General features: G+C 41.7%; 1 long non-coding RNA gene across 1 annotated transcript in view; it reads right to left on the bottom strand.

The window, feature by feature from the left end:
• The window catches only part of LOC140607911 (uncharacterized), a 66,944-nt gene that overhangs the window by 15,511 nt on the left and 38,662 nt on the right, over positions 1-12,771 (bottom strand). The window contains exon 5 of the long non-coding RNA XR_012009832.1: positions 10,931-10,981. This is a non-coding gene — a long non-coding RNA (uncharacterized lncRNA). The remainder of the gene's footprint in view (positions 1-10,930; positions 10,982-12,771) is intronic.

Below are 12,771 nucleotides of genomic sequence, written 5' to 3'. Positions count from 1 at the left end.
GCCTTGATTTTAACTAAGGCACCAACAAAATGCCCTTCAAAAGTGGGCTCGGAAATACCTTATGAAAGCCCCACCTAATACAGATAAACCAACAGTAGCTGAGTATTGATAAGTTAAATGGTGACCAATATGTACATTTATTAAGCATATCTTCTCTACATAGGCTTATGGAGTAGTAGAATAGTAGAATATTTTTAAAGGAAGGGAGTAAGAAAGCCTCATCCAAGTGTCCTGCCTTGCTGTCAGCTGCCTGGAAATTATTCAGATATTCACTCCCCAATACCTCCTTGTGTTGACTAAAATATTAACTCAATCTAAAGGAAGTTTTCTGTGTGGCAAGACTTACTTCCTTGTCACTTCATACTTGTGCACACGTGTGCACGCACACATACACATACGCACCTCACCAGTTGCGATTCTCTACTCAGGGGTGTCCTTTTAGGCACGATGGGATGACTGTGGCATGGTGGAAAGTTGACCAGAACAGCAGTCAGGAAGCACACCTTCTAAGACTTTGGCAAATCCCATATTTCTTGGGCCTCAGTTTCTGCCTCTGCAATTTTCATGGCTACTAAGGCCTCTCCCCCAGAGTAAGCAACCCTGATCCTATCTCTGGCTTGAATGGCCTGCTGGTAATTATTGACGTCTTGTTCTTCACAACTGGTCCCAGACTATGACGCATTGTTCCACCTCAGCCTGATGGAGTGGGTGTGCCAGATGCACTGACTGGGACCAAGAGGGCTTTCTTTGCCAAGCAATGCCTCCCCTGGTGAGTCTGTGGCTTCCTGTGGCTGCAACGTTGGTCTCCTGAAATTGCCACTAGCAGGATTCTAGAAAGTTCCTAAAGCATTCAAATTCCCCTTTCTACCACAGATCTGCTAGTCTCATCTACATGCCATCTTTTCACTGATTTTACTTCCATAGAAAGAAGGTGATGATTACAAATCTTGCAGTTATTTCCCCCTAGTCCTGAGAGCAGCTTGAAAAGCATATTTTGTACTCACTTACTTACAGTCTCAACAACATTCGATGTTGATTTGAGCAGTGGGTGTCAGATAGCCAGTGATTCTTCCTTGAGAATTTACCCCCTAAACTGTCACATGTGGCAAAGGACCCACGAGCAGGAAGGCTTGGTGCAACATTGCTTATAACAGCAGAGTCTCAGCTATGGAAGAGATGTCTATTGTAGGGGGATGGTGAATATCATGGGTCCCATCCATGTCATGGGCCATGTGTCCCTGGGAAGAAGGGAGGTAGGTCTGTTAGCCTTCACATTCAGGAAAAAGAACAACTCTTTTATTACTGAGGTATAATTAACAATGTTATTTTAGTTTCAACTTTAGATCATATTGATTGGGCAATTCTGTACATTTCTCGGGGCTCACCATGGTAAATATGGTCACCATCTGTCACCATACAGTGTTATTGCAATATTATTGAGTACATTCCCTATGCTCTACTTCTCGTCTCGGTGACTTACTGTTTTGTAGCTGGAGATTTGTATCCTTTAATCCCTTTTATCTATTTTGCCCATCCTCCCACTCACCTCCCCTCTGGCAACCACCAGTTTGTTCTCTGTACTTAAGAGTCTATTTTATGTTTGTCTGTTGTTTTATTTTTTGAACTCCACATGTAAGAGAAATCATATGGTATTTATCTTTCTCTGTCTCATTTCACTTAGCATAATGCCCTCCTGATCCATCCATGTTTTTGTAAATGGCAAGATCTCATTCTTTTCTTTAAAGAAAAAAATTTATTTATTTATTTGACAGAGAGAGGGGGGCAGAGACATAGGAAGAGGGAGGAGAAGTAGGCTCCATGCAGGGAGACCAAGGCGGGACCCTGGGATCACACCCTGAGCTGAAGGCAGATGTTCAACCACTGAGCCACCCAAGCATCCCCAAGATCTCATTCTTTTTTATGGCCGAGTAATATTCTGTTGTATATTTTTTGTCCATTCATCTATCAATAGACACTTGGGCTGCTTCCACATCTTGGCTATTGTAAATAATGCCACTATACATAGGGGCACATATTTCTTTTTGAATTGGTGTTTTCATTTTCTTTGGATATATAGCCAGTAATGGAATCACTGGGACACTTGGTAATTTTTTAAAATTTTTTTATTTATTCATGAGAGACACAGAGAGAGAGGCAGAGACACAGGCAGAAAGAGAATCAGGCTCCATTCAGGAAGCCCAATGTGGAACTCGATCCCCAGACTCCAGGATCATGCCCCGGACCAAAGGCAGGCACTCAATCCCTGAGCCACTCAGGCATCCCAGTAATTCTATTTTTAATTTTTAAAGGAATCTCCACACTGTTTCCTCCAGTGGCTGCACCAGTTTTCATTCCCACCAATAGTGCAAGAGTATTCCTTTTCCCCCACATCCTCGCCAGCACTTATTATTTCTTGTGTTTTTTATTTCACCCATTCTGACAGGTGTGAGGTCATATCTCATTTTGGTTTTGATTTGCATGTCCCTGAGGATGAGTGATATTGAGCATCTTTTCATGTGTCTGTTGGCCATCTGTATATCCTTTTAGGAGAAATGTCTGTTCATGGCTTCTGCCCATTTTAATTGGATTATTTGTGTGTGTGTGTGTGTGTGTTGAATTGTATAAATTCTTTATATATTTTGAAAATTAATACCTTATCATTTGCAAATATCTTCTCCCTTTCAGTAGGTTGCCTTTTTATCTGGTTGACCATTTCCTTTGCTATGCAAAAGCTTTTCATTTTGGTGTATTCCCAATAGTTTAATTTTGCTTTTGTTTCCTTTGCCTGAGGAGATATATCTATAAATATGTTGCTAAGGGTAGCGTCCAAGAGATTATTGGCCATATTTTATTTTAGGAGTTTATGGTTTCAGGTCTCACATTTAGGTCTTCAATCCAGTGACTATATTGTTGTGTATGGTATAAGAAAGTAATCCAGTTTTATTCTTTTGCATGTGGCTGTCCAATTTTCCCAACACCATTTATTAAAAAGACTGTCCGTTCCCCATGTATTTCAAGAATAGGGACAGAGAACTGACATCGGGACAATCTTACGTAAACAAACCTTACTAAAAATACTAGTTAGCTTCCATCAGTTCTTTCAAATGTCTCCTAGTCCCCTCCCCATGATTTTTCATTCCTCAAAACCCAAATCTCTTTTCTTTGGTTATAATTGTATACTAGCACTTAAGTCGGCTTTTTTGTGTTTTCATTCTTCATTGTAAACCTTCATGTATGTAAAAGTTATTTAAAATTGTACGCCTTGGGACACGTGGGTGGCTTAGTCAGTTTAGTGTCCACCTGGCTCTTGGTTTCAGCTCAGGTTCACATTGGGCTCCACATCTGCTTGAGGGTTCTCTCCCCCCACTCCCACTCACTCTCTCTCTCTCCAATAGATAAATAAATCTTGAAAAAATTGTCTGCCTTTTCTACTGTTAATTTATCTGTTGCTAGTTTAATTTGCAGGCCCCAGTGCTTGAGCATAAGACAGTAGAGGAAATGTTTTCCTCCTCACACTTCAAATCTCAGTTCTTCAACTTCCTATCTATATGACCTTGGACTTGTTTTCTTTCTTTAAGTCTTCTATGTGCCTGATTTTCTTTATCTACAAAATGATGATAATAATAGCACTCTCATGGGGTTGTAAAGCTTGAACAAGTTAATACTTTTAAGTCTTTAGATCAAAGTCTGATATTTAGTAATTACTTGGCAGATATTAACTGTTATTTTATGTGATCTTCAAAAGGTATAATAACTGCAATTTTATGATTGTGGAAATTGAAGTTTGGAGAGTTTATATTACTTGCCCTAGGCCAGATGAAAAATAGTAGAAACTCAAAACCAGCTCTTCTGACTCCAGATGTTATGCTGTCTGGCTTTTAAGTATTTATTATTTAACATTGTAGAGTTGTTTATAACTTTGATTCTTGCCAAGAGGATTCAGGGTGAAGATTTAATATTAATTAACCAGAGAACTTTGGAAACTTAAGAAAAAAGTGGAAAGATACAAAACAGCAGAGAGAACTCACTTCAAAGACAGTTACTGATACTGAGTAGGAGAAGGTTTAGACAACAAAGAGTAAATGACATATGTAAGGGTAAGTGTGGGAATGAAATTGAGTTAGATAAGTGAGATTAAAACAAAAATAAAAGATCAGGTTTGCTTTTGCCAAATCCCTTGTAAACCAGGGTAATAACAAAGAGCAGATGAGAGGAAATGAATATACCTTTTCACAGTGACCGCTTCCCAGATATCATTCACTCGATTCAGAAACTATAAAGATACAGTCCGCTCAAACAATGCATGGATTTCAGCTCAACGCCAGGATGACATTGAACAGAGATCCAACTAGTGTTATTGGTCATGTGGAGACACAAAATTATAAGACCCATATTTTTTCCTTCATAAGAGATTATAATGGAAGTCAGAAACTATAGGCCCTCTTGGCAGTTTAATTTTTTTTTTTTTTTAAGATTTTGTTTTTAAGGGCACCTGGGTAGCTCAACTGGCTAAGCATCTGCCTTTGGCTCAGGTTATGATCGTAGTAGGGTCCTGGGATCAATCAAGCCTTGAGTAGGGCTCTCTGCTCAGTGGGGAGTCTGCTTCTCTCTCTCCTTCTGCCATTCCCCATGACTTGTCTTCTCTCTCTCAAATAAATAAAATCTTTAAAAAAATTTTTTTATTTTTAAGTAATCTCTACATTCAACATGGGGCTCGGACTCACAACACTAAGACTAAAAGTCACATGTTCCACTGACTAAGCCAGCCAGGTTCCCCTAATTTTTAAAAAATTATAAGAATGGGGCAGCTGATACAGATTGAGATGATAAGCAGTCAGCCAGCCAGTAGTCTCTTTAAATAAACAAGGAAAAGTTACCAAATCTTTACAAGCCTGTACCATAAAACCTAAGTTAAATATGTATTTATTATGTATCTTGTTACCTTAACATCGTGTTTCTAAATTCTTTGTTAAGATGACAAAGGGCTGGGGCACCTGGGTGTTACAAATGAATAAATGTCCAACTCTTGGTTTTGGCTCAGGTCATGATTTCAGGGTCATGAGAGCAAGGCCCATGTCAGGCTCTGTGCTCAGTGCAGAGTCTGCTTAAGACTCTCTCTCCCTCTTCCTCTGTCCCTCCCCCCAATTTCTCTTTCTCAAATAAATAAATCTTAAAAAAAAAAAAAAAGAATGATGAAGGGCTTTCTTATAAACTAAGGGGTTATTTTTAGTAGTTCTAAGGAATATTCACTTGTAATTTGGAATTTAAATATTTATTATATGAAGCTTGGTTTGTTAGAATTTTTGATTGAGAAACTGTTTCTTCTCTTTGAGCTTATAGTTGAAATCAAGCTCATAAAAAAATCAAGCTAATGATTGGAGCAGGGCTTGATTTACTACCACATTTATAATAATTTACTAAGTCCTCACTAATCTATCTCTACTGAACTGAAGATCTGTGCCTACTCTCTTAACCTTGGAACAGAAAGGATTTAGTACTTGTGAAATTCTTGTTTTTTTACAAATAAAAATAAAGGGTTTCAGCTCTGAGTAAAAATTATGACATGTGCATCAGGGGCCAGTTGGTCATGATTTAGGAGTCTTGGCCAGCATATGAAATGCCTACACTGGGGTACTGAAATCAACTACAGGAAAAGGACAGAGGGAAGCTTGGGTCTGTGGGGTCTCAGTGATGAAACCTAGAAAATCCAACAAAGTCTCAAGCCAGATCACCAGATGTGTGGAGAGCAGGTGAAGCAAGTAATGGCTTGCTCTCCTTTGCATCACACCCAAATGTTATGTTAAGACTCTAAGACCCTATTTCAGGAGGGACCACAAGAGCCCAGAGTGTGGCCCTATGTGGCAGCCACGGGCTATACAGCCGGCATCTCCCTTCAAGGATGACTGGCCTTCTAGCAGCAGGGAATGCAGGTGACTAGAGCCTCAAGCTACAGCATCTGTAGGCTCGGCTCAGCTTTCTGACTGAGGCCACTCTGCCTGGTGAGCTTCCAGCCCATGACTGACCTCACTGGGAGCCAGATGCCCTGCCATTTCTGCCTAGAGCAGGACCCGTCTCATGTACAACCTTTGAGCTCCTGGCTGGATTGGGCAAGGCTCTGAGCCTGCAGCGTGTTCTGAGCTCTGTGCACAGTCCTGCTGGGTCGCCACTCCTTTCCCAGTGGTCAGCTTAGCATTGGGGTCTGAAGGCTTCCCCAGCCTCAGAGCTCATTTCTCCCCCTTATCTCTTATCTCTCAGGCATGGCTCCCACCTTCCCCCAATGCATTACTGGCACTCTTCAACACCATCTTGGCTTCGACTTCCCGAGAAACCCCAAGTGAGGGACAAGGTCAATACTTCTTAATACTAAAAAAAAAAAAAAAAAACTACTTCTTAATACTTAATCCTTCCGGGATCCCTGGGTGGCGCAGCGGTTTAGCACCTGCCTTCAACCCAGGGCGTGACTCCGGGTTCCTGGGATCGAATCCCACGTTGGGCTCCTTGCATGGAGCCTGCTTCTCCCTCTGCCCGTGTCTCTGCCTCTCTCTCTCTCTCTCTCTCTGTGTCTCTCATGAATAAATAAATAAAATCTTAAAAAAAAAAAACTTAATCCTTCCAATCACTCTATCAAAGGACCAGGTTACAGTAGGTCAGAAACCAAAATTCTATCTTTTTTTTTAGACAGATGGTTAAGTGTCAGCAGCTTCCTCTCAATACTTCGATGGTTCAATAAAAACCACGAGTCTCACTCTCCTGTCTTTGTGCACCAACAGTAGGATGTGAGCCTCTGATGAGCCTCCCTAGTGCAGCTTTTCAGGTACTATCTAGCTTTAAAGTTCTTTGGTTAGGTCAATAATTGAGCATTTTCACACAAGAGTCAAATCCGATTTCTTCCAGGTTGCTCTAACAAGCAGAAGTAAAAGTAGTTTTAGGAGGAATATTTCACTCCATATGGAGAGGAACCTTTTCACCCCTAGAGGAGTCCAAACATGGGATGCATTGGTACTAGAAAGTGTAGGCTCCTGTATCACTTTGCTGGGGCTACCATAACAAAGTACCACGGACGAGGTGGCTTACACAACACAAATTTATGTTCTCACACTTCTGAAGGCCGAAGTCCAAGATCAAGGGATCAGCAGGGTTGGTTTCTTCTTTATTTTATTTTATTTTTTAAAGATTTTATTTATCCATTCATGAGAGACACAGAGAGAGAGAGGCAGAGACACAGGCAGAGGGAGAAGCAGGCTCCATGCAGGGAGCCTGACATGGGACTTGATCCCAGAGTCCAAAGGCAGACACTCAACTACTGAGCCACCCAGGCATCCCAGGGTTGTTTTCTTCTGAGTCCTCTCTTCTTGGCTTGTTGAAAGCCATCTTCCTTCTGTGTCCACATGTGGCCTCCCTCTGTGCCTGGGCATGTCTAAGTTAAAATTTCCTCCTCTTTTTTTTTTTTAAACATTTAAAAAAAATTTTTATTTATTTATGAATGTCACAGAGAGAGAGAGAGAGAGAGAGAGAGAGAGAGAGGCAGAGACACAGGCAGAGGGAGAAGCAGGCTCCATGCACCGGGAGCCCGACGTTGGACTCGATCCCGGGTCTCCAGGATCGCGCCCTGGGCTAAAGGCAGGCGCCAAACCACTGCGCCACCCAGGGATCCCAAAATTTCCTCCTCTTATCAGGACATCAGTCATGTCCTATTGGAACAGAGCCCACCCATCCAATGACCTCTTTTAACTTAATTACCTCTTTAAAAATTCATCTCCAAATACAGTTACATTCTGAGGTTCTGGGGGTTAGAGCTCCAACATCTCAGTGTTGGTGGGCACAATTCAGCCCTTTACAGCCTCTTTGAAGACATTTTCTTTTTTTTTTAATATTTTATTTATTTATTCACAAGAGATGGAGACATAGGCAGAGGGAGGAGAAGCAGGCTCCATTCAGAGAGCCCAATGCGGGACTTGATCCCAGTACTCTGGGATCATGCCCTGGCCAAAGGCAGACGCTCAACCGCTGAGCCACCTAGGCATCCCTGAAGACATTTTCATTTGGAGTCTAGTGTCACTGTTAGAAAGTTGTAGACTGAGTGTGTCAAAGGCCCTTCCTTAGACAAAGATCAGTGCAAGAAGTTTGTTTGGGAGATAGTTACAAGAAATACTGGGTGGGCAAGGAGTAGCAAAGTGAGGCAGGAAAGAGAAAGAAGCCAATCAAAAAAGCTTCTTTATCTTAAAGATTTTATTTATTTGAGAGAGAGAGAGAGTACGAGCAGGGGGAGGGGCAGAGGGACAAGCAGACTCCCCGCTGAGGGCAGAGCCCAATGTGGGGCTTGATCCCAGACCCTGAGATCATGACCTGGGCCAAAGTCAAGAGTCAGTCTCTTAATCAACTGAGCCACCCAGGCGCCCCCAAAAGTACTTTTTTTAAAACCAGTTATCACTGTGGGTAACTGGGGCGCAAGCCTGCTGGGTACAGCACAGAGATGCACTACAGTTATCCCACCCAGAGGCGAGAGGGCTGGAAAATTCATCCACTGGCTTCACCACGGAGGGCTGCTTTCTGGGGACATGCCCTCGCTGACACGTCCCTCCAGCCCCGCACAGCCACAGCCAGTTGCTGCAGCCAGAGAGCTTCCTGGTGGAGTTGCAGGTGCTGACAGTTGGAAGCCAGGCCAGCATTTTCACAGATGGCTCCTGCCAAGGAGGCATGGGCCGAGCACTGATGCTTCTCCCACAGTGTGAGCTATGAGGTGATTCACAGCAGACAGAATGTGCAGCAGGGCCAGTCACCATTTGGTCTAGAATGGGTATTGCTTGCCACATGTAGGAGCTTAAGAGACGACAACATAAAAAGAAGGTTTGTTTCTGGGAACAAGCAAGAACTTTCCTTCAGACGTGTGAAGGGGAGTTCTGTCAAGGTTGTCCTACTCAAACTATCCTATTGAAAAAACATTACCCTATGACGGGGCACCTGGGTGGTTCAGTTGGTTGGGTGTCCAACTTTGGTTTCGGCTCAGGTCACGATCTCAGAGTCACGGGATCGAGTCTGCATTGGGCTTCACACATGCAGGGAGTTTGCTTGTCCCTCTCTCCTCCCTGCTCCCCCCGCCCCCCCCACCCCATATCTGCAAGCTCTTTCTCGAATGAATGAATGGATGGATGAATGAATGAATAAAATCTTTTTTAAAAACCCACAAAACATTACCATGTGAAACAGTAATCAAGTAAAGAGTAAAATCGCTAGGAATGTGGAATAAAATATACATAATAGGGAGCCTGGGTGGCTCAGTTGGTTGAGCCTCTGACTGGATTTGGGCTCAGGACATGGTCTCAGGGTCGTGAGATGGGCCCACATTGGGCTCTGTGCTGGGCATGGATCTTTCTTTTTTTTTTTTTTTTGGATCTTTCTTAAGAGTCTCTCTCTCTCTCCCCTGTCCCTCCCCTGCTGTCTCTCTCAAAAAATTATATATATATATATATATATATATATATATATATAACAATTTATCATTTTAACCATTTCTCAGTGTACAGTTTGGTTTTGTTAAGTACATTCACACTGGGGGACACCTAGGTGGCTCAGAGGTTGAGTGTCTACCTTCAGCTCAAGGGGTGATCCTGGGGTCCCTGTGGTCAAGTCCCACATCGTGCTCCCTGCCTGCTTCTCCCTCTGCCTGTGTCTCTGCCTCTCTGTCTCTCATGAGTAAATAAATAAAATCTTTAAAAGAATTATTAAGAATGCTTAAACACAAAATAAATGAGAGCACATAGAGGACAAATAAAACAATGTAAGTTTTCTCCTGTGACGTGTCCTAGAGGTACCACATGGTTTGGGACTTGCAGGGGTCGGGTGTGTCCCTTGTTCCTGGATGTCGAGGCTCCTCTTTTGGTCTCCCCATTGCCACTGTCTCCCTTCTGTGATGTATTCTAATTATCACTGCTTTTGTGTCCACTTCTGCTGCTTCCAATATGGATATCTGCCCATCTCCCCTTCTTGTCTCTAAGCTTTCCTTTGATCTGATCTTCTCAAGATTTCTGGTTCCTTCCCCTCTCCCAACAATTTTCATCCTTTTGCAAAAGAGCTGGCCTGTGTACATATAAGCTGTCAATCAGAGGACTCCTTGCCTTCCTTGGAATAAACTGATCCATTACAGTCCATCAACGGAAGTTCTGGGTCTTAAGTATTTAAGTATTTAAGGTTGCATTCATTTTAATGTCTTCTTGGAGTTGTCTGCTCCATCTGTGATTACCCAGGATAAATTTGGAAGAGTCAAATATAACTAACTAACTATATATGATTTTGCTTTATGTGATACAGCTGTAAAGCCTTGACTTCATGTAAGTATATTGAATCTCAAGTAGATATGAGTCCATTCTGGGCATGATGGTGCGCCATGATAAAAGATAAAAAGGAATTTCAAAACCTACTAAATATTGGTTCTAGAGGACAGTAGCATTCTGGTCAGGAGGCATCTGCTCTGGGTCTTACCATAATGTGAATGGAGTCACACTCAAAAAACATCCACTGCTCTTGGCTCTAATTCTCTGCTCACCAGGCAACCTTCTGGTTGTTGATTTGGGCTTTCTGAGAACCTAAATGCCTGGAAATGAGTACCGGGTTGGTATGACTTTTCAGGGGCATGAGCAATGGGATGCAAATAGATCGATCACTCTGGTTATCATCAGAAACTAGTAAATGGGCATTCTGTGTTATATATTATTTGTCTCTTCTAAATTTAATCAACATCAATGTGACCAACTGTGGGACATGACAGGATTGTGCTTTAATATATATAAGATGGAGTGTCAGATTCAAGATCCTGGATGCTGATAAAGTACCAAGATGATGTGCAATGTACATCCAAACTGCTGGGGAGAGCTCCCTCCACTCCACTCCCACCTCTCCCTAAGTTTATTTCAGACTATGCCAATGACCTTACCTTGTCTCTCTTTTGGAAATGTTTCAATGTTGTCTCACAAAAGGGCTGTTCCTGTAAATTATATAAAAGATGGGAAATGGTCACTTGGACTTCTTTCATCCTTCATATTATAACAAACGGTCAAAAATGGCCCTGTCCAGCCTTTCCAAGAAATTTCTTTTCTAAAAGTAGGGGCAGTTGACGATCATTGGGTTGCATTTCTCCTTCTTCTCTATAGTTCATAAAGCTGTCACTTCCCAGGGCACATCCTTTGCCCTTCAGGGCAAAATGAGCAAAATGAGAAAAAAAAAAAAAAAAAAGATACACAGTGCTAATGAAGTGACCCATGCTGAATAACATTTTTTTTTTTTTTTAAAGGACAGTTGTCTACCATTCAGTTACTACTATTATGTGTCACGGGCAGTCCTGAAAGATGGTGAGGTTTAGCCAGGCCACGACTCATGCAAACAAATACAAGCCAAATACTGAGTTCACTTAGGTAACATAAACGCAGTCAGTAAAAGTAATATTTAACAAACACCAGTGACGTGTTCCAAATTTCTAATATCATTCCTTGGGGAAGTTTATTCTTTCACTATTCTGCATGTCAAAATTATTAGATTTTATGTAACATCTATAGGTTATTAATTCAAAGTAAAAGGAAATTCTGGCTTACTTCTCTGTCCTCCACTTATTTATATAAGTATATGCTGAACAGAAAAGGATTCTTTTTAAAAAGTATTTATTTTAGAGACAGAGCCAGTGAGCAAGGGGAGGAGCAGAAGCAGAGGGAAAGGGAGAAACTTTAGAAGAGTTTGTGCTGAGCCTGGAGCCCAACATGGGGCTTGATCTCACGACCCTGAGATCATGACCTGAGCCGAAACCAACACTGGGACACTTAACCGACTGTGCCACCCAGGGGCCCCCAGAAAATGATTCTAATATAAATATTTGTTAAAGTATTCCCCAAACACTGAAAGTTCCTAAAAGGCCCCCTAACTACTGATTAGCCTACTCACATTTTCATTTAAATTGGGTGAATGAGGGGCAGCCGGGGTGAGCCTGATCCTGGAGACCGGGGATTGAGTCCCACATCGAGCTCCCTGCATGCTTCTCCCTCTGCCTGTGTCTCTGCCTCTCTTTCTATGTCTCTCATGAATAAATAAATATTTTTAAAATATAAAGAAATAAAAAAACAAAACAAAAAAAAAACAAAAAAAAATAAAATATAAAGAAATAAATAAGTAAATGAATAAATAAATAAATAAATAAATAAATAAATAAATAAATAAATAGGGTGAATGAGCTAGATTATAAAAATAGGTAGTAATAAACATTTGAATTCTATTAAAACTTACAAAATAAAAATGTTATTGAAAAAGCTAGTTTCAGTGTATCACCATAATCTAATTATTTTGAAAGAGGGAATCTGACCTAGAGGAATAATTAAATCATTTTAAAAAGGGCTTCACAACCCTTTGTTAAATTGGAAACTAGAAATTTTTCGCTGTGCCTCACTTCAGGGAAAATCGCACGGCCTTTATTTCTATGGAGGGAAAGCAGTAAAGTAATGCTACCTTTGGCCCCTCTGATTCTTATTGTTGCTAGTTATCCATCATCATTTTTAGGTTCTCCAGAGAGAAATTAGCTCTTAACAAGCAGAGGTATCTTTAGTTAGTTGGCTATTCCTCCAAGCGTCTGGAATATTCTGGGGAGTCCAAGAATCTTTTATTAGAACCTGGCCTTCAGATTATTATGAAGGAGGGGAACCCTGGGTGGCGCAGCGGTTTGGCGCCTGCCTTTGGCCCAGGGCGCGATCCTGGAGACCCGGGATCGAGTCCCACGTCGGGCTCCCGGTGCAT

Source organism: Canis lupus, chromosome 17 (genome assembly GCF_048164855.1).
Source record: "Canis lupus baileyi chromosome 17, mCanLup2.hap1, whole genome shotgun sequence".
Lineage (NCBI taxonomy): Eukaryota > Metazoa > Chordata > Mammalia > Carnivora > Canidae > Canis > Canis lupus.
This window is presented reverse-complemented; position numbering and strand designations above follow the sequence as displayed.